General features: G+C 37.8%; 1 protein-coding gene across 2 annotated transcripts in view; it reads left to right on the top strand.

Moving 5' to 3' along the window:
• DCC (DCC netrin 1 receptor) overlaps positions 1–27143 on the top strand; it is a 1085205-nt gene that overhangs the window by 721774 nt on the left and 336288 nt on the right. The gene's annotated exons all lie outside the window — the stretch shown is intronic.

Here is a 27143-nt window from a genome sequence, read left to right as displayed (position 1 = left end):
AATATTTCAACAGTATTCCCACTCTCCTAAGCTAATCTATCGTCTAACAAGAGTAAGGCAGCCTTGTTGATAATGCAACTTTTATAAGCTTGGAAGTGCTTTCCTTTTAGTTTATCAGGAAATTAGATTATTCATTGTGACAGTTGTTGGAGGCTCTGTGTTTAGCTGTTGCTAGGAGCAGTTAGTATACTCTTTTCAGGCTTTAAAACACAGGGAACAGCTGGGGGAAGACAGATATTTTGGAACAGCACACATATTCTGGGCTGCTTATTGATTTTCCTATTGATCTTATTTGCCCAACTGTTTGTTCTAGATAAATACAAAATATGTGGAGAATAAAAAGGAGCACAGACTAATATCTATCATTGAGAACTGTTCATTTTGAAGTTCATGTTCTTTGTTGTCATTATTTTCTTGTAAGGTTGGCATCATCCAGATGCTCAGGTCAAATGAGACCATAAGAAAGAAATTGCTGTGGCATTTGAGTTGACAGGCAAACTTCTGACCTGCAGAAATCACTGGGAAGAAAAACAAAAATTGAAATTCACAAACAAGAGCTTAAAATGAGGATCATGCTGTTTGCTTCAGAACTATTTTATTTTGTACCCAATATTTTATGCCAAATATGCCTGGCTTTAAAGAATTGAGGATACAAAAGATAAAAGGTGAATGCTTGGAGGTGTCCCAGGAATCCACGTCTGGCAGGTAGGGGCCCATCTCTTTCAGATGCAACACATACGTGTTAGATGGAAATCAGTCTTAGCAATGATTTTTTGGAAGAATTTAGTCTGATAAGAGCTGCTCCCCAAAAGACTAGACTGGCGTCTATTTGTTAATGATCATCAGGATCAGCCAGATAAAGCTCGTTCCTATTATCCCTCATACTTTCCTGGAAATGACCAAACTCACAAGCCTACAGTTTGCCTTGGTGCTCTCCGTTAAACTGGGTTCTAAATCTTACTGGTGGTCTCTCAGTCTACAGGGACCCTGGAAATCCACATTCAATGGTTTTGAACCTAGCAAATACTGCCTAGAGGAGAACCATTCTGATCCCTAATATCACCAGTCCTATTTAAGGATTTTTGTTTTTAGTTTTTAGCATTTGGGTCTCTTGATGCTTGGCAGAAATAAAATGTATGACTTTGAACTAATGAGAACTTTGCCACCAAAAACATTGATTAACTTCAAAGTCTACATGAATGTTTTTCTTCCAATTAGTTACTTTGGAAAATTAGTGTGAATGTTTTTGGAACTCTGCCTTTCAAGGAGCTCCATAGTTAGTTCACAAGTGCACAGTCAAAACACTGCCATTGCTTTATAGTCCTACCTTATTTTTCACCATAAATTCCAAAATTAAGCCATTCAACTGGGACACCAAACTATTCAACACATATGGCACTGAATTATTATTTTTTTAAATCAATATTCTCAAGCACCAAAATCTCTCATAAAAATATTTATATACAACAGACTTTAAACACAATTTCCAAAGAAAAGTTTCAAAACTTATTTTAATAACTTCAGCTTCTTTGGAATATTTGCATGAGCTACCAAGGTGGCTCCTTGAAAAAGACAATATTCATTTGAATGTTATGCTATGATACTTTTGTTAAACACATTAATAATATAAACCTAAGTTCCTATCAGTCATATGTCCTAATGGTAATGAACTCAATTTATTTCTCATTTACCCAGGCGAGGAAGACAGCTTATATATTTTAACATCTGCTTTATACCATGCACTTTGCTGATTTTATGTAATTTTATGTAAATACATTTATTTGCTCCTAAGTTATTTTTTTTTTAAAGATTGGCATCTGTCACCAATCTTCTTTTTTTATTTTTGTTCTTTCTTTCATCTTCTCCCCAAAGGCCCTGAGTATACAGTTGGATATTCTAGTTGTGAGTGCCTCTGGCTGTGCTATCCAGGATGCCACCTCAGCATGGCCTGATGAGGGGTGCCATTTCCGCATCCAGGATCTGAACCGGTGAAACCCTGGGCCGCCGAAGCAGAATGCACAAACTTAACCACTCGGCCATGGGGCTGGCCCCGTTCTAAGTCTTGTACTGATAGTTATTTTGCTAAAAATTATATGGCCAATCTTGAAGACAGGTGTAACAGAGAAAATAAATGCACAAGCTCAGCTCAACTTGCCTTAAAAACACATCTTTCCTGCCAATATTTGCTGGTAACATTGACACATTTCACATCTCTCTTTCCATCCTTGCATCTGCCCTATCCTAATGACAATAGTGACATTTGAAAATAATTGTTACCAACTTTGAGCATTTGCAAATCATTTCTTGTGAAGCTCTATTAGTACTTAGATCTCTCAATACACCAGAATGTTCATTTTCCCTTTTAAAGTTTGTTTTATTTTTCTCTTAGTTGAGCTAACTTTTAAAATTAGTTTCATTGTTATTAAAGAAATTCTTAAAAACGTATCTTTGAAAGTCTATTAAACTCAGAAGGAAGGGAAGAGACAGAGAGGGAGGAGGGGAGCATAGAAAAACCATGCTTCTTTCAACTTAGACGACTTGCCTCCTTGAGACAATCATTTTCAAACATTTAGCTGTTTCTTCTAATAATTGGCCCTATATTCCTAAGTAATATTCATGCATAGCTATCTCTTTTAGCTATTACATATTGATTTCTATTATGGCTGATTCATATATAATTCTCCTACACTTCACACTTTTCCATTATTTTGCCTTTTCTTTTGATTGAGGCATAATTAATATGTAATAAAATACTCAGATCTTAAGTGTTTAGTTCATTGACTTTTGACAATTTTATAGACCTGCATAACCACCACCAAAAACAAGATATAGAAGATTTTTAGCCTTCCAAGAAGTTCTCTCATAGTCTTATTTAGCAGATTTTCTACAATCCTCACCTTTATACAAACGTGCACTGTTATCTGATTTCTAACATCATAGAATAGTTTGCCTGTATTTGGATTTCATATAAATGGAATCAAACAGTATTGCCTCTTTTGATCTGGCTCCTTTCCCTTAACCTAAAGTTTTTGAGATTCATCCGTGTTGCTATGTGTACCAATAGTTCATTCTTATTTATTTCTAAGTAGTATCCCATTGTATAGGTAAGTCACAATTTATTTATCTATTGCCTTGTTGATGGATATATGGACTGTTACTATCAATAAAACTGCTATAAACATTCACAAATAGATCTTTGTAAGTACTTATGTTTTATTTCTCTTGGTAAATACTTATGAATAGAGTTGCTAGGTCATATGGAAGATGCATACTTAACTTTTTAAGAAACTCCAAAACAGTTCTCTAAAGTGGTCAAAATCAAATACTGTTTTGCAATCCCTACATAAATGTATGAAAGTTCTATCCATATTCTTCAATATTTCGTGTTTGATTTTAGCTGTTAGTCCTGATTTCTTTCCACACTTCTGTTTCTTATGTTACCTATGTTTCCTCCATGTTTATTTTTACTTTTGTCTGTCTCTTTCATGTTGGAGACATTCTTCAGATTCCAGGAATCCCATGCCACCAATTCATATTTAAGAGCAAAGCACCAAATGTTTTGTCAAAAACATTGTGTTTGTAGGCAAGATTATCAAATGATAATCTTCACTTTAGGGCAATCGGGTGGCGATCTGTCTTTTGGAAGCTGTGTCCTAAATAGTAGCTCCTTTTAGTCTTTACTCTGTGGTGGTTCAGATTTCCCAGAGAGAAACCATCTTATCTTCTGCTTTGGGTTTATAAATCTGGTTTCCAATTTCTGGAGCCAGCTGGGTGAAAGTTATGGGTCTTCTCCTGTCCACTATTTGGATTTCATTTCATCTTTCTGTTTATCATCTCACACCTCACTCTTCCTCTTCTCTGTATTTGGTGTCCTGAAATCTAAAAGTTTTCTGGTTTAGTTTCTCCACAAGCTATAGCTGTTTTCTTCTGTCTGTGTAAGGGAGAACCAGTAACTTGGCTATACTAAGTGGGGGTGGGAATAGAGAGAGCTGGGTGTGCTTAAGACAAAACTCCAAGCAGTTCTCCTGTGTTCAGCCCCTACCTTTCCCTGGTCTTCTGTAGTACTGGGCTATCCTAGGATCTGTGGGGGAATACCATTTGCTTTCTATCTTCATCTCAAATGCACTTAGGTTTACTGTTCCTCTGCTCTGCTAAGTCCTGTACCATCTTCTGCCCATCTTGTCTTCATCTTTGGTTATAGATGTTTCCTACTTTCCTGAAAGATAGAGTTTGTGTTTTTTCCTTATTTGTTTTTTGTGTGTGTGTGAGGAAGACTGTCACGGAGCCAACATATGTGCCAATCCTCCTCTATTTTGTATGTGAGACATCATCACAGCACAGCTTGATGAGTGGCGTGTAGGTCTGCACCTCGGATCCAAACCTGCAAGCCCCGGGCCACCAAAGCAAAGTACGCAAACTGAACCTCTACACCACCGGGCCAGCCCCTGTTCCTTGATTTCTATGTTTTGAGGGCTTAATGTGTTTTTAATTTTTAGTTGTATGTGGTTTCACCCAAGATGTTCAAATTACACCATACCCGAGGCTTGAAGGAGATTGAGTTAGAGGAACACTGTGGTATTTGCTAATGAAGAGAAAATTTAGTGTTTATGAAGAGCTGAACCTAACAGGGTCACTCAGTTTATTTTCAAGAATGTTTATAAGACTGCTTTAGAAAATAACACAAAGGAACTTCAGAACCTCAGAATAAGGGTGGTGCCCAATCTCTCTTCATCACCATAAGGGTTTTGAGGGTAAAAGTTCAAACAAAAGATATGTTCACCTTTTAAAATGTAAATGAACTGCAACATCAGCATAATTTTCTTTTCCTATCTTTGAAAAAATAAAAGTAAGTACATTCATGGTTTTTCTTTATCCTCTCAGGAAGGGCTTTGAAAACCCATAATTATAGTTTATTAAGGAAAAATAACTAATAAATACTGTTGGAGAAGAATATTCAAAAGTTTAAGGATTGCTAGACAAAATATCTTATTTTTAGCTGTTTCTTGGAAGGATGCTGAAGTTGTTCCTCACTGACAAAGATAAAGACAAGTTAGAAATTAAGCATATTGGAAACAACAGGGGGATTAAAAGCTGGCAAATTATTGACGTTACAGGAGGCAGCAACAGCAGGATATGCTGAAATGACACTTTGATGATCTGGCTGTGTGGTTGTTGATGTGTATGATCAGAGTGAAAATTTCCCCATGCATCAATCAACATATACAATCAAGATCCTGTGACATACTAGTCACTGTGTAGGCTATCAAGAAATATGAGCACACCCGTGATTTCAAAAGAGATTAGTTTGGTGTAGAGGCATATTCAAATAAAGAGATGTCATAAAGGAATAGACACTGAGTGCTGAGTAAGTGATACAGACAGTAGTACTACCCTTGCTCAGAAGAGACAGAGAAGGTCATTGGTAGATGGAAAATGGGGTCTGCATAGGAGATGCAGAATTTGCCATTGGTCTTAAAAATAAATCAGCATAAATCAAAATGGGCGATCTAAATTTTGTAGCCTATAAAACAACTTAGAAAACTTGATATAATTGTCTCTGAGTTCTTTTTTCTTCTTTTCCTTTTTTTTTTTCTTTTTAGTAGCTACCTCATATTTTGGCTGAGATAGAGAGTCATGCAGTTTATCATTGTCTAGTAGATCATTTTTTTAGATGCTTTTACAGTGAAAGTATATCTTATTGCTCTATTTATGTACTTATATGATCATCTTTGGCAGCATGATCACAAACTGCCAAATTTGAAGACCTTGGCAGATGGAGACAATGTTATATTCAATTTTTGTATTCTTTTTGAATAAATAAATGTCTGGAAGAATACAAAGTGGAGGGAAGTCTAACCAGTGATGTGATGTTAAGGAAAACCTCCATGATTTGTAGCATTAGCCAGTTTCTATGGTGTGAATATTCTCACCATGGCCAATTTCAAGCCCCAACTTGAGGCTACTAAATTGTGACTTGGGAATAGTTGAATGCAACTAGCTGTCCTGAGTTGGTGCAAGCTCGCTTGCTCCAGCACACTGCTGAAGCTAACAGACTTTCATATTCCATCCAGCGAGATGTAGGTAGGGATGATGTTCAACATTTTAGTCCTTCTCTTTCCTCTTAGTCTTCCTATCATTCTTCCTTTTCAGATAGGTTGCTCTAGAGACAACATTATAAAAGTCAAAGCTGCTTTATCCCAATATGTATCTTGCTCATTTAGGCTGTCGAAGGCAATTTAGTTTGTTATTGATAGCAGCAGTGTCTCATTGCTTGAGCAGACATGTGGCAGGATTTGAAGAGCAGAAGAGAGAGATGTCATGACCTGAAGCACAGTACAGGTGTGGTGCAGCTGTTTATTATGAACTCACTTCTAATATAAGCTTGTCACTCCATGGTTCCTCTTCTGAAAATAGGGGCATTAATTCCAGAGTCCTGAACTGATTTATGAGGAAGAACCCATAATTACGTAACTCTGAAGGCTACACCATAGTCAAATTCTTTATGTGATACGTCATTTCCTTTAATGGATCTGGGGCAAAACTGTAGAGATGTTCACAAGCCATGAGTGCCTGGCCCATACCGGGTCATCCCAGTACTAGCATTGACCAAATCAGGTATTTACCCAGAACAATGTGAAGCAGAATAATCAAACAGTGAGTGAGAATCTACTTAGAGCTTATTTTGCCAAAGGCTAAAAAAGGTACAGTACTCACCAATTGTGAAAGAAGTACTGGCTTCCTTCCTCTCAATTTCCATGTTATTTGTGTGCATTTAATAGTCCTCTTAGTTACACTAAGCATTTATCACTTTCCTGTTCTCTCCATTCGCTTCTGCTGTGATGTCAGCCACCAGATTCGACAGAGCCTGTGTCAAAGTGCAGCTGACTCCATCAGTCTTGTTGATGCCCGGAAAGCTCCTAGGAAGACCCGGAAGGGACCTAAAAGCCATTCCAGATTTAAAGCCGCCCACACAAGTGTGATTGAATTTAATGCAAATGCTGTAAATTCACAGTATACCTGAGATTTTAGTGGAAAATCCAAGCACATTTTAGTTGTTTTCCTTCTCTTTTGCTGAGAGCCCTTTCTACAAGATTCAGCAATGAGTCCTCAGGGTTAGGCTGAGTCCTGTGGATAACAGACTCTTCACCCCATCTGTTTGAGACGCTTTCCTGGAATTGTACACATGTGGCTTACTCCTTCCCTGGGGACATTATTCCTTCTCTGAGATTCTCTTTTTGAGAAGCCACCACTCACTAAGGTCATCCCCCCTTTCATAGGCCACACAGATTTTATACAGATTTAGCAGAGAAGAGAGAGAAAGCAATTCCTGGTGCTTTAACTGAAGCTCCACTCCACTGTCTTCTTCCTCACTGAAAACAGTGAACAGAAGCGCACGTTGGTTTGAGAGCCACTGCCCCAAAAGACTTGTCTCTGAGTCTCCAAAAATGCTCAGACAGGAAACTACTCATTTAAGAGAGGTCTGGATAAAGCCAAGAGTCAGAGCCAGGGATGAAGCCACAATGCCAGTTATGAAGACCCAGAGGAGGTCATACAAGGATGAATAAAATTCACTGTTCAGATGCTGGAATCAGGAATGAATGTGATTTGGGATGAAAAGAATGGTTGAGAGGAAAGGCCATGAATATTGTGAGAGAGCAAAAGCCCACTTTTATAGAATACCAACTAGGTTAATGGGGTCAGGCAGGGTGGGATATGTGAGCTGTATAAAATTATTTATTATCAGCCAGTCACTCATAACTGTGCAAAGGGACAAGTTGACACTGCCTCTCTCTTTAAGAGTGTCTGCATTTTAAAGATGTGTCTGCAGTGAATGACATTTTGCTGTACTGCAGGTTTGCTAGAACATCAGCATATGTGTTGACAAGGCAAAGGTGTATTAAATATCTTTATGGATAGTCAATCCTAATAAAGCAGGACATACACTTAATTATAGTCATTTAATGGTGGCTTTTCTACTTTAATTATAGTTTTATATAATCTAAGCTTGATTTAGCTGAATAATAATGAAGTAGCATTTATATGCTGAGTAGAAATAAGATTTTGGACCCTGTGTGCTTATGAATTACACTCTCAATCTGAATGTATAAACATATATAAATAATATACACGCGTTTCAAGAATGCCACGTTACTAGAGCTTCACACTGTTCTTAAATATGAGCAAGATTTATTTTCAGGTCATTAGAGATACAGAGAACCTCAGAGCTACCTTGAATGACGTGTTTTTAATGCATAAATCTGCATATCCTTCAGCCTGTTGGTAGGTCAAAACCTAAGGGCCCAATGAATGGCTTATCTCTTAGTTCAGAATTTGACTCTAGGGTCGGAAGACTGTGGTTAAAAGGAATTATTTTTTTGACATTTGTCAGAGAGTTATTTCCTTCTAGTGATTTACTTTGTGCATTTACTTGTACCTAGAGATTTCAAAGAAAAGACATATTGAACCCGGTTTCTGACTCTCTGGTTAGAGGTGGGACTTACAGAAGTGACAGTGACATTCTCCATCAGCAAATGCAGGGGACGTTTGCAAACATCAGAGGCAAAACTGGAAATTCTATTTCCCCATTCCCTGGCAGACGATTCTCACTCCTTCATGCCAGTATTGTCACTGTTGTCACTCTTCCGAGTCCCTCTGGGGCATTAGTACCAGGTTGTTAGTGGTTCTGTGGTTAGGCATCATTTCTGACAAGGGAAACAACACTAGGAACCCATTATTGCCAGAAACTCTCATTCATTTGTTGTTGCTTATTGAGGACACGTTTCTGTAATGGATTCTCCAAGTCTCTGCTCACCAGGCATGTTCCCTGAACCTCTGCTTCTGAGTATATCGGGATGATTCAAGCAAAAACTATGCCATTCTCTGAGTTTCTAGAGCTGAATTTCAGTGGTAGTGGGGAATTTGGGGAACAGGCTGGGTAAGAAAAGACCCTCCTCCCAAAGATGATGTAACTTGGCAACCTTAAGCTCATGAGATGGAGGTGGGGGTAAGAGGAAATAAGAATTTGGGGAGACAGGATGCATCATACAAATGCATTTTCATTGGGATTTGTGGACTAAGGATTGTTGGGCAAGAATGTCAGCTAAAAATCATGTTTATTCTATGAAGAAAAGACAATGAAATGTGACATTTTGATTTTTACATCTCTCATCTCAAGTCTGGATAAAATTCTCTAGCGTGGTAGGTATCATTTTTTGTGAGTTTCACCGGTAATTTTTAATCCATTCTTCCTCTTCTGATGTGGTTACAATTCAGACTACTGCCAACTAGGACTGAGGGCCGCTTTTAGCTGGCCAAAGTTTTCTGTCTTTCTTTGCTCACCAAAATGTTCCCAAGTCTTTTGCATTTATTTATGTCTTTTAGTTTGCATGAATGGGAGAAGAAAATAGTGTTCAGCAATTCAAAGATGGCTGAATGGAATAACAGACTTTCATTTCCTAAGGGAACATTTGTGGGTGATTGAATTGCTCTCAATCTACAAGTAATGTTTTTACATCATTTTTCTACTTGACTAATTGATTATGACAGGTGTCACCCAAGCTCAGCAGCTCAGGCTGGGCTGATGCTAAGACAGAGGCAGAGCAAGCAACCTCTGTTGATGAAATAGAAAGGCTATGCATGGTCATTTTTCTTATTGATTTTTCTAGTATACGATGTCAGTTAATTACTGAGAGTCATTCATTGCATAAATGTAAGCAGTTGTCATGACTGTATTTTCAATTGATTTTTTTCCCCTACATACATGATCAGTGATTTGTTCATTTTGAGCCAAACAGAAACTGAAATATCTATGGTTGTAAAATATATATATAAGCACTAGATATGATGTCTATCATATGCCCATAAAGAGTAAACTTTCTATAATGTATTCATAGGCGCGTTTGTGTGAGCAGAGAAGAAACAGCACGCCTCATCGCCATGATATAAGTTGTAGTCATAGCAAAAGAGGGATTTCTAGGATATTGAGTTTTACTGGTACTGCTTTTTCAGTTTCACAACATGGTGAACAAAATTAGAGGATTCACATTATACCGAGTGAAAGAAGCCAGACACAAAAGAATATGTGCACCTGGGTCCACTTGATGAAATTCTAGAAAACGCAAACTGAATCTGTAGATAGAAAGCCAGTTACAGGTTGCCAGGAACTGGAGGTGGCAGGAGGGATAACTACAGAAATTATATCTCAATAAAGTTGTTTTAAAAAACACGAGATGATCTATACCTCATAATTTAAACACAATTTGGACAATTACCACAGATTTACTGTGTCTCTAATAATATTAAATCATTTGTGCCTATGAATGAAAATTCATATTCCTCAAAATATACTCTTAGGAGGAATTGAATTGATAATATCCATGATATGTGTTGAATGTTCAGGGTCCAAAGGGCAATTCTGAAGACAATTGAGATTTTCTCCAGTGGGCTAATTCTTATTTTCCTAGGAAGAGGAGAACAATCACTGACCTTTTGGAAGTTTCTCATATTGACCTATGTGATAGGTTGCTATATTCGTTTTTTACTGCTGTATAACAAATTACCACAAACTTAGCTACCTAACATAAGATTTATTATCTCTCAGTGTCCATGGGTTACTTTGTTGAGTTCTCTGCTTCAGCATCTCACCGGGGTGCAATCCAGATGTTGATCAGGGTAAGGTCTTGTCAGAGGCATGACTGGGGAATGACCCACTTCCAAGCTCCTAGGTTGTTAGCAAAATTTATCTGCCTGTGGCTGTAGGATGGAGGTCCTCATTTTCTTACTGGCCATTACCCGATGGCCAACCTCAGATCATAGAGGCTGCTCACAGTTCCCTGTCGTGTGGCCCATTCCACACGCAGTTAACAACATGGCACCTCATTTATTCAAGGCTTGCTGGAGAAACTCTCCTTTCAGTCTGCTAAGACAGAGCTTTATAAGATGTTACCTAACGATGAGAATGAAGGGAGTTCTTGTCTCATCAATTTTGCCTTATTCTATTGACCAGAAGGTCAACCGCACTCAGAGGAAGTACGGTCACCTTAGGTCACTTGGGTCACCTTAGGATCTATCTACCACAGTTGTTTTGTAGAGGACCCTGAAATAAGTAATTCTCTGATAATATACTTCAATAAATATATATATCTTCAAGTAAATTTATAAACATATATTTCAAAACAATTTAAGCAGAGTGTGATTTGATTTTAAATAACAGAATTATTAATACGGTTTAAAGTTGGCTTAATTTATATTGGTTTGGTTTTTATACAAAATCTCAGGAGCATGCCTATTGTGCAGAATCAGGCATGTCTGTACAGGTTGCATCAGGCCCTGAAGGAGTTAACGTGCCTCTCTAAAGTTGTCGATTTCCTTCCTCCTCATCATTAAAATAAAACCTATAATTTGCAAAATGAATCTACGTTCTTGAATGCTGGCTGAATAAAAAACCTGAGTATTTTAAAAATTAGCTATTCAATTATCCTATGGTTGCCTACTGTTTGTAAAATCAAAAACATAATATAAAATAACATAGATCATAATATTAGTTACAGATGTCAGCTTCCTCCTTTTCTTCTGAAGAAAAAGTGTTAATGAATTACTCTCGACTGATTTCTGACATAATTGCCAGGATTGTACAATATATCATTCTACATTTATGCCAGCAAATTAGCATCTGCGATTCATACAGTGGTAGCTTTCTTAATTTTATCATGTACTAAATACATGTTGTTTAGTTCTTCAAAATAACAGGTGGCTCTATACCTTGCAGACTGAAGAGAATTTACAATTCTGTCATTGAATTAGTGAATATTTCAAAGATGACACTAACGATATGCCTGTGGGTTTACAGCAAAATAAGGTTGCAACTCTGACAAACCACTAAATACTGCAAATGCATCAATAACTTCAACCTGAGAAATATGACTTTTAATAACTTTAGCTCTTTTTTTCTATCTAATATATTTTTTTCGTGGCAAGTACACAACACTCAGCACTTAATATTCATTTTCGAACACCAGGAAGGCAGCTACAGCTGGTGTCAGTAGAAGTTGTTTTCCATATTCTCTGTGCTTCCACATACTGTGTACGGTAGTATTGCAGTCAAGAGCTAGGGTTTGCAGACCTTCTCTGCCACTTTATCAGTGACCTTGGGTGCGTTTCTAAACAACCCCAAGTCTCTCATTATGTAAAATTACAGTAGAAGCCATTTAATGTGCATAGACTGATCGGCACAATACCAGATACATGGGAATCATTCAAAAACAGTGATGATACAATTCTTCATCAAAATAAACCATTGCTGTCCAATGTTTGTGTCTTTTTCTATCTTAAACCTTCCCCCTGGGGTAACTCATGGGGCAAAAAGCACCAGAGTGTGCTATTCTAACTATGCAAGTTTCTCCTGGGATCAGGAAGTCGTTTGGACTCACTTGACCCAAGTGAAAGAGGCAGTGGGAGCTTATGTTATTATATTTCCCTTTAAAATGAAGAAACAGGAGCAAAAGAAGATTAAAGTCTTTGTCCCATGTAGCGCATTGGTGAAATGGGAATTAGTAAGTGCTATCTTATGGTCTAATTCCTAGTTATTGTTTTGTTTTCTCTTGAACATCTCCCTTCTTTAACAGACAATTATAGTGTATTTCCTATGAGTCAGGCGTTCTTGTACGAGTCATAAATTTTCACTCAAGACATTCTGAGGGGTTAAGTAGAGCTACGATCATCTACATTGTATAGGTGAGGAACCTGAGGCACAGAGAGGTGAAGCAACTTGTGTGAGGATACACCTAGCATGTGGCAGAAATAATTTGGCTCTGGAATATATACTTCACCACTGTCCTGCACTATCTTTCACTCTCAGATGAGACTTGCCTTTTTTCTTGAGGTCAAAAAACACATCAAATAATGCCTAATCTCTCCATTCTGTGACCAGTAGAGTTTCTGCTTTTTAACATATTGAGTCAGTCGCCAAGGAGGATACACATAAAGGATATGAGTTCCAAGATGGCAGGGGTTATCTTGTTTACTGCATTCCCATCACCTAGAACAGGGCCTGATAAGTGGAAGATGTTCAGCAAAAATATTCTGAATGAATAAAAAATCAGATGAATAGGGGCCGGCCCAGCGGTGCATCGGTTAAGTTCACATGTTCCACTTTGGCAGACCAGGGTTCACCAGTTCTGATCCCGGGTTCAGACCTATGCACCGCTTGGCACGCCATGCTGTGACAGCTGTACCACATAGGAAGTAGAGGAGGATAGTTACGGATGTTAGCACAGGGCCAGTCTTCTTCAGCAAAAGAGAGGAGGATTGGTGGCAGATGTTTGCTTAGGGCTAATCTTCCTCAAAAAAAAAAAGAAAAAAAATCAGATGAATAGATGAATGAATGGACGGATGTATGAATCAGATATGTACCTTGTTTTAAGGAAGCTTTTAGTCTAAGAAGACAAACCATAATTCAGATGAATAAAAGGTTTTTTGTCTTTTTATTCCTTCCAGATTGTTCAAAGAAGCTTTCTATATATAAAACCATTCTAATCTGGGTGAAACAGATTTGCTCAGTTTTAAAATATAATTAGAAAAACATATGCTGAAATCCAAATTAAGTAAGTTTTCATCTGCATGGCTCAGTAGCAACGCAGATTAATTTGGTGCAGGTGAAAATGAATTCTTTCAACGAAATTATCTTGCCATATTTTTGCATGACATTTCCGTATGGGTGGCATTTTTATCAAAGGAAACTGAGAAGCAGAATTAAGAATGGGGAGGGGTAATGTTGAAGGTGCCTTCATCTTAAATATTTCCCCAATATACTAGAATGTAAAGAGATAAATAAAAAACTGAAGTGAATAGAAAGGATTTGGTACATGAGTTTTCATTACATTATTATAAAAAATAATGTCATTTTTATATTTTAAAAACTGTGAGCCATTCAATTTGCTGAAAAAAAGAGACAGAGGTAGATATATTCAATAAGGGAAACTAATATAATCAAGAAAGGGGAATGGATTTTCATATAAGACAAATACATGCTAAGAGAAAAGGAGGAAGAAAACGTCAGTGTGTGGTGATGGAGCGGTGTGGGGTTATTGTTTTAAGATTGGAAAGACAAGACCTGAGATGGGAATTTCATTGAAATGTATAAAACCAAGAAGGATATGAAATGTGGCCAATGATTTATTCAACAAATCCCAGTATCCTACACCCCAAGGATCTACTCCAAATTTAGAAGTGGTTGTTTTAACACGAGTTGTAAATATATTTCATAGCAGTTAATAAATTCAGAGTGAAAATGGCACAGGAAGCTCTCTAATAAGTGATTAAGATAAGTTATGAGATTTGTAATACACATCTCTAAATTTTGCAATTGATATCATAAGGGCCAGTCAAATGCTTATACCACATGGTCCCTGATGAAACCTCCATGAGAGGAAAATCTGCCAGACTCATTGAATATTGAGTTTACTTCAGCTTCCATTCAATGAGGTTATTTTAGAGACAAAATTATCATGAAAGTGCCTCGTGACATATTTCCTGTTTTTTAACGGGCCAAAAATAGTGAAATGATTCAAATACAAGGAATGGGAAAGTAATAGAATGAGAGTATGAGTAGATAGATATTCTCAAAAAAACCAAAGATGAACAAATGAAAACTGGGCCATTTTTCTGAGCTGAGATGCATGAAGCAGAGGGTAGATGAGAGTAAGTGTGAAGTGAAATTCAAAATTATTTATTGTAACTGCTAATAGTCAGAGATGAGAAACAGTCTTGGAGGAGAAAGAAATTGAAATTGCTAAGCAAAATGGGTTTTACAGGTTTGCTGGAATCATAAATTGCCATATTTAGAGGGCATATTAAATTATCTGGTAGTTCATCCTAGATTTTAGTGATCTGTGATCTTCTTACCCTGGAATAGCATCATCTGTGATATATATGTTTTTGGAGCTTATACTAAATACATGGATTTTACGGATTCTTTTGGTTATTCAATCCTTTCATCTGAGTCATTGGTCTGTAAATGCTCCCTTCAGTAAATTTTACTGTTTTCTAGACCTCCCTCAGCAAATTGGTCTACCCATTCCTTCCCCTCTCACTCCTCTTCGTAGTTATGCATTTACAACAAGCGAAACTTCCCACCCTTAATTCTGTATTTTATTGCCCTGGTTATTATTACTTTTCTTTTTCTAACCATCCTTGATAGCATTTCCAGTCTTTCTCAGGGAAACACACAGAACACCAGGCCACCAAAGATATGATCATATGCTGTAAAACCTACTGTGCTGTACATGTCGAACTCCTTACCTTAGCCTCTCTTCCTGTGACAGGCAAACCTGGTAATTAGCTAGGTCCATGCTCTCTGGGAATTCATCGTGCCAACTTGAGCAAAACTCTTTCCATCCTATCACCTTTAATTTTACTAGCTATTAGCTGCTACATAGGTTGAAAAATAGAATGAAACAAGAATCTAGTTGGAATCCAATGCATTACTCCCCAGGATGAAATACCAAGTGGACACACAGCTAGACTGGCGCCAGGTGCTACAAAAGCATCAGCATGAATCATGGGTAGGATGACACTTCCCAGATGGATGGCTGCAGTCTGAATGCTTGGTCTCTTGGGTCTGTGTTTGGAAGTCAGGGTGGTGCACATTCCTGTCACCCTCCAGAATTAATCTTTTCTCACTGGCTGATAGATGTTACCTATGACCACACAAGAATCCTAAAACTTAACACTGTTCTTGTTCCTTTTTTTTCCCCTAATTCTTCACTCAGAAGAAAAAGGTGCAATCCTAACAGATAAACACCCCTTTATCATGTGTCTTCACGGAGTCTACTCTTAGCTCTTTAAAAAACACAAGTGCTAAGAGCATTAGGGTTGCATGTCAACTATAACAAAAGCCACAGCTCTTCCTCTCTTTTCTAAGTTATTTTTATATATTGTGGAATAATTCAGACTTACAGAGAAGTTGCAAAGAAGTTACAGAGCTCCTGTATACTCTTCACCAAGTTTTCCTCACTGTTAAACATCTCCGATTACCATGTTGTGTTTGTCAAAACTAAGAAACCAACATTGGTACATTACTATGAACTAAACACTGGACTTTATTTGGATTTCACTAGTTTTTTTTACTAATATCGCTTTTCTGTCTCAGGACACAATCTAGTTTACCACTTCTCATTTAGTTATGGCTCCCCAGTCTCCTTTTTCTTTCATGGTTTCTATCTTTTCTTGTTTTTCCTGACCTTGACCGTCCTGAAGCAAGTTACTAAGTCTAACCCACTTTCAAGCCTCTCTACCTCCTTTTCTAATGGCTGCAATCAGCTCTATGACTAAGATCTAGTATGATTATACCACATTCTCTGTTAATTCTCGAATAGATGCCTAGATAGTTGTAGAAGGAAATATACTCATGTGCTGTGGCCTGTGGAGGAGTACCTCCTCCTTTGAGAACACAGGATGATCGCTCAGAGAAAGTTCAACAAGAAAACCCCTATAGTCCCCAGATTTCCCATCCCTTATCTGTACCCAACAGAATTAGACCCCAGAGGAGACAATTTACATGTTTGGGTTATGACACAGCTGGGCAGCAGAGAGGGCAGAAGACATCTCCTCCAATACATCTTGGTTTTTTTGTTTGTTTGTTTTATCGTCTGGTTATCCCTAGTGAATGTATTTAAATATCATATTGTGATCACAGTCCAAACATAACCATAGTAGGGAGGGACCCGGAGGCCAGAGTGAGTTACCTTTCGTAACCATATCTTCAAGCTTCTTACAGAATAGCTACAGAATCCCAAATTACATCTTAGTAATTTAAAAATATTTGCAGAAGTGTGGCATTGAGCTCTGAACTCTGCACAGGTAATTTTTTTCTTCTGTCAAAATGTTTTCTTGTGAATATAGCATATCCTTTACTCTTTGCTTTATAAACCAAAGGTGTGAGAAGGATTGTTTCCTTCTTATTTGAAGCCTAACAAATGTTTGCATTCTTGAAGATGAAAGCCACAGGACTTTTGTATTTTTATGTTGACATCCATTGCAAGGAAACAATTTTTTTTGGTGGAATAAATAATTACTCTGAGGAAGAGATAACAATAGGAATTTTCAAATATATTGAAATGTAAGTTGCACATACTGATATTACTTTCCCATCTTTTTTAACTCTGCCTTTCTTACTTCCTACCTTCTTTTCCGGGTTAGTTTAATTGATTTGTGACAACTGTTTGCATATTAAGAAAGTTAATCTTTTGTAATATTACTAAAACTGTTGTCACAGTTTGTCATTCATGTTTCAATCTCATTTATTATGCTTTTTCATACAGAAGTTTTAGTTTCAATACAGTCATATTTATCAACATTTTTCTTCATTGGTTCTGTTTTTGTCATGTTTTAGAACTGCCTCCCCACTTCAATAGCATCATATATTCATCTGTTTTTCTTGAGCAATTTTCATATTTTCTTATATTTAATTTTAGGCACTATATTCTGGCCCATTGTTCTTTCTGATGCTTTTTCAATAGTTCCCAGAAATTTTAAGTTCCTCATCTAGGACGCAGAGAGTAAGTGATACAGCCTGCCTGAACCCAGCAAGCCCTTGCGCACTCACTGATGTCAGAGATGCCTATCATTTGATGGCATCATTTATAGATAGATAGTAGAAATTTATAGATATTTCTAGCGTGAATATCCATCCTAACGTTATTGAGCCTTCTTAAGCAAGGACAATCTATATTTTTGCTTAATATAAAAAAATGCTCATGTTTATGAAGATAGTAAAATAATCAAGACAGGGCTAATGCCATTTGTTTTCCTCTATATTTTGACTCTGTCTTTAACTGAACTCAAAGTACTTAATGAGCATCATCTGCTGTATTTTGTGTCTTCATGGTCATGTTGAAGAATAGGGATGTTCATACAATGTTTTGACAATAGAAAAGATTCAGGGATAGTAGGCATGATAATAAGGTTATGTGATCAGTAGTGAACCTGGCACAGAATTCTATTGTTTTAAACTCCTGATTCCAACTTTTTTTCTGTATCATGTTATCTTTAAAGCCAGCTAGCACCCCTGAACTGGATAGTGAGGCTGTCATTAGGTTCCAATTCCATCTCAATTGTGGATGGATTGACTTCAAAGAAAAAACGGGAAAAAAAGAGAGAAAGAAATAAGTAGAAAAAGAAGAGATAAAAAAGAAAGAGATGGAATATCTTGTTGCTTCCTAACATGATAGAACCTTAATAGTAATGACCTTAGAGATTAACCTACAGAAGACGTTTGCCCAGCAGCTAACTGAAAGAGAATATAGTTTGTCTCCTAATTGCATCCTTTTCACTTTTCTCCAGAAAAAATGTTATCCATCACAGTTCTTGCTTGATGATGATGAACCTGTGAATACAGGCCAAGCATTTATTTTGCTTTAGCTATGATAACAACCAGGAATCAACTTAAAATAGATACATTTATTATGGTAGATGAACCCCTGTATCCTATATTTCAGAATTTCACATGCCCTATATTTTGAATTATTTGATAAATTTACCAACCATAATTCAAATCGATGTGAGTCTTTAGGTAAATCAACACATTTAATGATTTTTTTAAAAAAATCAAACAGGGGTGACCCAGTGGCATAGTGCTTAAGTTCGCACACTTCTCTTCGGCTGTCCAGCATTCACGGGTTCAGATCCCCAGCGTGGACCTACACACTGCTCATCAAACCATGCTGTGGTGGCATCCCACATACAAAACAGAGGAATATTGGCACAGATGTTAGCTCAGGGCTACTCTTCCTCACGAAAAAAGAAAAAAATCAAACAAGACTTTTAAAAAGATTCATCCTTTCTGTAGGAATTAATATTGTTCTATTTAGAGAAACCAAGAGAATACAAACATTTGATGCATAGCCACAATTTATGATTAGATAATGTGGTTTTATTACTAATCAACCATCTCTGGTAGTTGTTCTTTTTGTTTGCCTACTTAATGTATTTGAAGTATGAGTGCTAGGTTCAGAACAATAAGCCTCTTTTATGGTTTATACCTTTACTATCATTTTCCTCCCTGCAGTACATTAAAAAAGAAAAAGGATGAGCTTACATGAATGATTACTCAGCTGTGGTTGCAAGTGCTCCATGCTCACCATCTTACTTCCCAGAATGGGACTAGAATAGAATTGGTCAGTCTCTGTCTCTCTGTCTCTGCCTCTCTCTCTCTCTTGCTCTCACGTGTATATAGGCCTAGAAGGACAAGCTCAGAGAGAAATAGAGATCTGAGTAAACGCTTTTCATACACATTGTATGGCCCCTGGTGCTTTGCAGTGACTTCATAGCAGTGATACAAGGCTCTACTTGTATAAATTTAATTGGAATAAGTAATAATTTATCTTAGTTTTATGTCTTCTTTTATCCTTTTTATTTTTATTTCCCTTTAATTTATTTTAGTGGTTATAGAATTCAAGGATGAGTAAGTAGGAGTTAGAACCAAATATACCACACACAAATGCTTAATAACCCTCTGTGCCCTGTCAGTGCACTCCCAGCCTCTGGTGCCTCCTCACATCCCCATTCTCCTGTCCCTCGAGAACATAGAGTTTGGTGAGCCTGTCATTCTGAAACCCTCATTCTCAGAGCCATGTCAGAACGTTGAATTTAGCCCATCCTGGCAATGAGCATCCCCACAGCTACACTTATACCATACCCTTAATTTTAAAATTTACTTTAAATCCACAGGCAGAGTTAGAAGTTTGCCATTAGTAGGACTGACTGAGCTATCAAATGTGATTGGAGCTCCTTTCTTTTTGTCTCTTAGTGTGCTGAAACAGTAAAAGGAGTTCTTAAAAATACCCATAGTATTAAAGAGAGTAACTAAAGCCTTTAGTTCTTCTTACTTAATTTGTACTGTCTTCAACTTACCTTTACTTGAGTTTCTTACTGGAAAAATTCAGTTACTTCCACAAAAAGAATTAAGACTCTCTAGCATTGACTCAATTCTTTTTTTGTTTTTAACAACGCAGCTTGTCAGCTATTTTACTTTAGCAGTGTCTTATTACCGAAGGAAATTGTATGGAAAAGCACTGCTTCTTAAAGCCTGCCATGCTGATTTGTCTCAGCAGTGCATGTGTTCTTTAGATGTTCTTCATGGCTGGAGATGAGGACTGTGTGGCAGCCCGGGACAAAGCACCATATGGCTAGGATGAAGTGAAGGATGATAAAGGCACATGAGTGATGGAAGGAGAGATGTCACAGTCCGTCAAGTCTTTATCCCTAGAGGAAGCTCTGGTGACAGGGGAATGATTAAAATGGCACGTTTGAGGCTCCTGGGCATGGAGAAGGGATAAACAATGACTAGGAATTCAATGACATAAACTCAAGGGAAAGGATGGAAACAAAGGGAGCTGGGGGTTGAGTAGAAGCAAGCTCTCCTGCAGTTGGTGAAAGATGCCAGGAAGACACATTGATGGGAGAGAAGATTAAAGTTGGCCTCATAAAGCCTTGGAATAGTGACAGATAGAAAGAGTACAATTATTAGCAAGAAAATACAGAAAAAGAAAAGAGACCTGAAATGAAGCAAATTGTTGTAGGAGCAGATATGTGGGATGATAAAAAAGGGAAAGCAAAGGATGAATTTTTCTCTGTAACATGATAAAGGAAATAGAGATATTGAGGTGACCAAGTCCTGTCCTTGCATAGAGGAAGCACTTTGTCCCCAACTTACTTAATCTATCAGTTTTAGCCCAAATTCTTCCCAAAGCTTTTCCAGTAGTGTTCCTAGATTTCCTACCAGACATCATGAAACTGGGCCAGCAGAAACAGACTTTCTGCTCCCTGGATCTAAAGACAAGTAAGTAATAGCAAACATTGACTAAATATGAATCATACTCAAGGTACTGTGAGCAGCCTTCAAAATCCATTCCTCATCATCACTTAACCCTGTATGTCAAATATTTTACATCAGTTTTTAAACGTGGAAAGTAGGCTCCGAGAAGCTAAAAAACTTTCCAAGTCACATGTCACAGAGCATCAGAGCAGGGATCCCATATCCCTTCTATTTAATTACAATTTTCTAGTCAAATACATTTGATTACATAAATGAGGGATTAGCCACCTCCTCGAGCTGCCTGTGATCCTTGCTCCATCTTGGACAAACTCTTTAAAAGGCACTTTCCTAAACAAACAAAGTAAAAATAATTAAATCATTAAAATCATGTAATGTGTGATTTTACATACATACAATGTACAGATTAGGGTACCAAAACCTTCATTCACATGTGTTGGTTGACCAGTTTACCAGACATTATTTTTCTCATTTTACCTGAAAAGACCTGAAACTCTGAGAGGTATAGTTATCTCTGCTGATACGATAGCACTCCCCAGAATTTGTTCTTCATCGCCTCTCTTTGTGTGGCATAGGTAGTCCTGCTTGGCATACAGCCTTGGCCTGGCAATTCTCTTTGATGTGTGGTCCTGGGATCAGAATCAGACTTCCTATAACAGATCCCTAAGTCCTCCTCTGATGCACAAGTAGCCCAAACCAACTTGCCAGGCTTCCTTTCTGCTTCTTAATGAAAGCATCATTTCTCTTAGGAAGGATTCCTATGTGAACACACCTTCTACATTGTTTGGCACATCGTTGGATTTCAGGAATATTTTCCCCTCTCCATTTGGTCCAAAACGAAATATTCTCACCCCAAACCTCCATTCCCTTGGAACCTTCCTCGGAGTTCAGTTTTTCAATCTATTTTGTAATTTATTAGCAGAGTAATAATTACTAACATAAGCAGCTTCAGTAATAGCTCAGTCACCTCCTAGTACCTACTTTCAAATACCCGTTTTGGATGGTTCTGAAAGTGAAATTTCTAATCAAAGTCTAAACATTATAATTAAACAATTTTGCAAAGGCTTCATTTAGCTAATGCGGAAAGAACGTCTTGGCTGGCTAGGATATGACTAAATGCACTGTGCTGGATTTGGGGATTAAAGTGGTGAACAGTTCAGACTTGGTCCCTACTCTTACAGAGCATATAATTGGGTGTAGGATACAAATCTGACTAGACTTTACAGTGCAATGTAGGAAGTCTCCTGAGGGGACACTTATCCTGGTCCTGTGAGAGCCCAGAATAGAGGTGCCTAGAGGATGGGGATGAGTGAGGTGCCACCTCAGCTGAAATCTGAAGGAGAAGCCCAGGTCAGAGCAGTAAAGCAGGTGGAGGGAGGTGTTCCAGCTCAGGTTGCAGCACATGAATGAATGTAGCAGAGGTGAAAGCATGAGGTCTTCATGGAATCGAGTAAGTTCAGTGTGGAGAGCTGAGAGGTAGCAAGGAACCAGGTCTGCAACAAAAGCCCTTGACAACTCCTCAAGCCTAGCTCTCCATCCCCAGAGACCTTCCACTGGATTCTGTCTCAGGCTTACCCTTGCCCAAGACAACTGAGAAAGTAGAGCTGGGATGGGAGAAGCAACGTTGGCAGCAGGAGGAGATAGGTCTTTAAGGGTGAAGCCAGGGCAAGGAGAATTACGGAGCTGGCTCTCCTCCCTCGAACTGGGAAATGGATTCAAACAGGCCTTCATACAGTGCCTAATACATAGTAATCCATTACTCCATGAATATTGGATGCATTAATTATTGAACACATAAATTGATTTTACCAAATAAAATTCATACATGTATGATTCAATTCCATGGCATTATTATCATGATAGTTTGTAAAATGATTAAACAGGTTTCTGGGAACAGAATAGAAGTGGTTTAGTGAGAAAATGTGTTCTGATTTCTAAACAACCACTCTACCAAAAATTTAGGATGGAATTCATTTGTAAGTAAGAGACTGTCTCAAACTTTGTAATCGTCTTACATGTATACACGTTATGTCTTCAAGTTAATTTCCTATTCTCTCAGGGCAAAATCTGTATTTTAAAAATTAATAATTCTTTACTTCAAGCATAACTGTAGGAACTTGATACATATTCAATATATCTTGGTTATTCGTTGTTAGATACTAACCCAATAAATTCTTTTATGTAACGACAGATTTAATGAGATATTGTAGAATTCATTAACTTCAATCTCATGTTAATTTAAAGTGAAAAATGGCTTCAACTCACTATTTTTTAAAAATCTACATTTCTTAATTTTACATGCACTAGCTCAAAGGCTATAATTCTTTGAACTTTGAAAATAACATGAAACTTTAGAAAAAAATATTATTCTTTGTAATTTTCAAAGATACGCAGCCAAGTTGCTTTTTGGTGAGCTTTGTGAAATTACTTTGTGAACTATAAAACCTTTAAACCAAAATTTAAATTTTATCTCCTTCTCCATTTAGATAATCAAAAGCTAGAGTTTAGTGTCAGGGGAATAACAACAAGAAAAAAATTCAAAAGAAAAAATAGATGTTTGCCTTTAGGACAATTAAATGTTCCTGTCATTTCACTAACATTATCTATTTATATTTTATTTTTATTAAATCTGCAAGCTAATAGGAGGTGTAACAAATAAAGCATCTGGTTGATCTGGTGTCTATGTTTATAGTATTTTAGTTAACAACTGGGGAAGTGACAGAAAAATAAGCCTATATTGCAAATTAAATATTTTTGTTCTTATGAATATATCATCATCTTTTATATTCTTCATAGGGAATGGAGGTTAGGGACTGTTAATAAGCTCAGAAAAAAATTAATGTCTGTAAACTCTATATAGTAAAAACCTGACAGAAAAAAATGTCTCTGGTGTCCAAAGGGAATGTGGCTTTATAGAAAAATTAACCCAATAGCGTAATTGTTACCATGGCTATTGCAATGACATCATAAAAATGTTATTGTTATTATTATTTGTTTTTGGTTTCAAAACTATTCTTTGGATTTACGTTATCTTCAGAAACCATCTCCTTTTCCTGAATTATGCTATGATAAATTTTTTAAAAAGAGATTCTTAAAAAAAAGACTATGTTATAGTGTGGCAAATTCGCCTCTTCTCCATGACAACAGATAAAGAAGCTGTAACCATAGCAACAGTAATGGGCCAGGGAGATTAGGGCCAGACTGGAGATTAGGCCTCCAAGAGCAAAGGAAAGAAGTCCTGATTGGTTCCTTATTGAGACCTTATGTGAAGACAAGTTACTGTTGATAGAAAGCGTGGAGGATTAGTAAGAACAAAATTAATTCCCCTGTATAAAGTAAGAAGGCATTCCTTTGTTAAAAACATGTCCCTTCCTTTTCATATAACAACAGTTTAAGTTGTGGTAAAGAGTCCACGATTAATTCTGTTCTGAGCTTTATCTATGCCATCCAAGTCCAGACTAGTCTGTGAGAAGACATTTCCAGAAGCTTGGAGAGAAAAGCATTCATGTGCAGACTGCCATTGCTCTCCTTCTTGGCAGCCCCTGAATGGGTGGAGAAACCAGCTCATTTTTGACATGATATTATCTATAAGTGAGGTACTCTTGGGGAAAAAGAATTTGAAAATTTCTCTCCTGTTCTTTGCAAAGTTATTTTTCTAACTTCTTGAAAATTCTCAGAAAGATTTTTCCAAGTCATCATTGATCATGTTTTGTTTTAAAAAAATTTTTTATAAAAATATCTAGTAAGGATCCTACTTTCTTTAAAACTGTAAGATATATTGGTAGCACCTTTTGAGAAAATGCGCTAGCTATGATTTCACATTGATGCCTTGATAAAGGGGGTATTTATTTTTTAAACAATAAAGTTATAGACATGAGAACGTTTGGTCAAAGGCTATGAATATTTTTCATTTTAAAGGATTTTGCCAAACTGACTTTTAAAAAGATTGTCCTGTTGTAAATTTCATCTGACAGCGTAAGCAAGTGCCACACCATGGCCCACACTACAGACTAACATTCTTTAAAGTCTTGCAACTCTAACAGATTTTTTTTAAATAGACATTATTCTGACAGACTTCTTTTAGATTTCATTTGAATGCACATTTCTTTTATTTGTCAGGTTGAACCCTATTTTATAACAAAATTCTTCACAATTGTACTGATTTGTAGACATTCTTTATTCTTTTTACATTATAGATATTAAGTATTGTCTCTTAGATATTTTTGCAATTACTTTGGGTCAGTATTTCCAGAGGAAACATAGCCTAAACTAAGTCAAGAGGAAAGTAGGAGTTAAGTGAATGGGATGAGCTTCTGAAATAGAGGGAGCCGCCTGTGTGGAGGCCCTAGGGAATTGCAAGTGGTTCAGCATGGAGACAGCATGTTCAGGGTAAGCGTCAAAAAGCCAAGGAGGGGCCGGCCTGGTGGCATAGCCATTAAGTTCGTATGTTCGGCGTCTCGGGGGCCCGGGGTTCGCTGGTTCGGATCCTGGGTGCAGACATGGCACCACTTGGCAAAAGCCATGCTGTGGTAGGCGTCCCATGTATAAAGTAGAGGAAGATAGGCACAGATGTTAGCTGAGGGCCAGGCTTCCTTAGCAAAAAGAGGAGGATTGGCAGTAGTCAGCTCAGGACTAATCTTCCTCAAACAAACAAACAAAAAAAGCCAAGGAGTCTCCGTGTGAGCTCCATGCAGGCAATGGTCTCATCTGTTATTCACCATGCTCTCCCCTGCACCTAGAAGAAGGGCCGGCTCAGGGTATGTGCTCTGTGAATAGTGGCTGGACAAGGAAAACTAATGAATGCCACTTACCATGGGCACCTACAAGCCTCTGCCCAAAGATTATTTTTCTGCAACAGGAACACGCTAGGCTGTTATGCAGGAAGGTTAATGCCCTTGGAATCACCTTCAATCAATGGCAAAAGGGTAGTAGATAAATACCCCAACTCACTTCCCTCAGGGATGGATGAATCAGAGCTTGTGCTGCACTGACTCCCAGAGTCCCTAGTGGAGTTGCCCTTCCGTTTCCCACAGTGGTAACTGCCAGATAACTCCCTGCTGCCTCCCTCCCCAGCTCCCCACAGGTACTTCCTTGCATCACCTTCCAAATAAAGTATTGGCACTTAAATCCTTTTCTTAAGGCCTCTTTGTGGAGGAAGACAAACCAAGAAAAGTGATAAACAGGAGCCAGGCCAGCAGGCAGGTTGAGAAGTTTGGAGTTTCCCTGAGGCAAAGGGTAGACACTGAGGATAAATAAACAGTAAAGTGATATGACCAGATGTGACTTTTCATAAGCTTATTCTCAATGCTATACAGAGAACACGTTGGAAGGAGGTGAGTGGAAAGAAAGCAGGGGAGCTGGAAGACAATTGTAGCAGTTCTGATGAGAGAGAATGATGGTGTGGATCTGTGTGTGGCGTGGACATAGAGTAGATTTACCAGATGTCCAGAAGGGGGATTTCTAGAAGGAGGCACTGAGGGAAGATTCAGGAAACGGGATGCACTTTGGGTTTCTGAGCTGTAGAGTTGAGAGGACAGTACAGTTGGGTAGACACAACTGAGTTAAACAGCCCAGGAGGGGAAGTAGGCCGAGTGGGCACTGAGCGGGGAGGGAGAGGATAAATCCACATAGGTGTGCCAGCTTGAGCTCTAGATGGTTTGTGGGAGTAAAGGTTTTTGTCAAGAGGCTTAATATCACCCATATTTTTGACAGGGATGCTACGTATCCAGGCATCCATCTTTCCCCCTCCCTTCACTACTCCAAAAGATTGACTCACCTGCTGCCAGTCTTCCATTTATTTAAAGTCCTGTGCTGATCAAGAAAACAAGGGGAAATTTTATCTATAAAAAAGGCAGCTAAGACTCTATGGAGCCAGAAATAACTTTGAAAGCTTTCTGCAGTTCTCTGAAACCTCTTTCTCTGTATAACTGGCATGTATCGTAAATTGATAGTGTTTCCGGAACCATTGGGAAATGAAACAGCAGCACCTCCCCCAAAGTGGATTTTGCAGCTAACAGGAGTTTAGTTCACAGACGGAATACTGACTCAGTCAGCCCCTGAGAAAGTGAATGCAAGAGCGGAGACTAACTTTGATAAGAACTAGAGAAAATGGCCTACAAAAGCTAGTTTGAAGATTAAACATAGGCAAATGGGTACTTGTGATTTGGGGCTGGAAATCACCTATCAAGATGGAACACATGTTCCCTAGACTTGGGGACTTGAACAAATAAGAAAATGAAGATATCCAGCAAAGATGAATTATGAATTTACACACGCACACATTCAATAAAAAACTTCTATTACAGATTATAAA

Source organism: Equus asinus, chromosome 7, assembly GCF_041296235.1.
Source record: "Equus asinus isolate D_3611 breed Donkey chromosome 7, EquAss-T2T_v2, whole genome shotgun sequence".
Classification (NCBI taxonomy): domain Eukaryota; kingdom Metazoa; phylum Chordata; class Mammalia; order Perissodactyla; family Equidae; genus Equus; species Equus asinus.
Note: the sequence above shows the minus strand (reverse complement) of the source record. Positions and strands in the feature narration are given on the sequence as shown.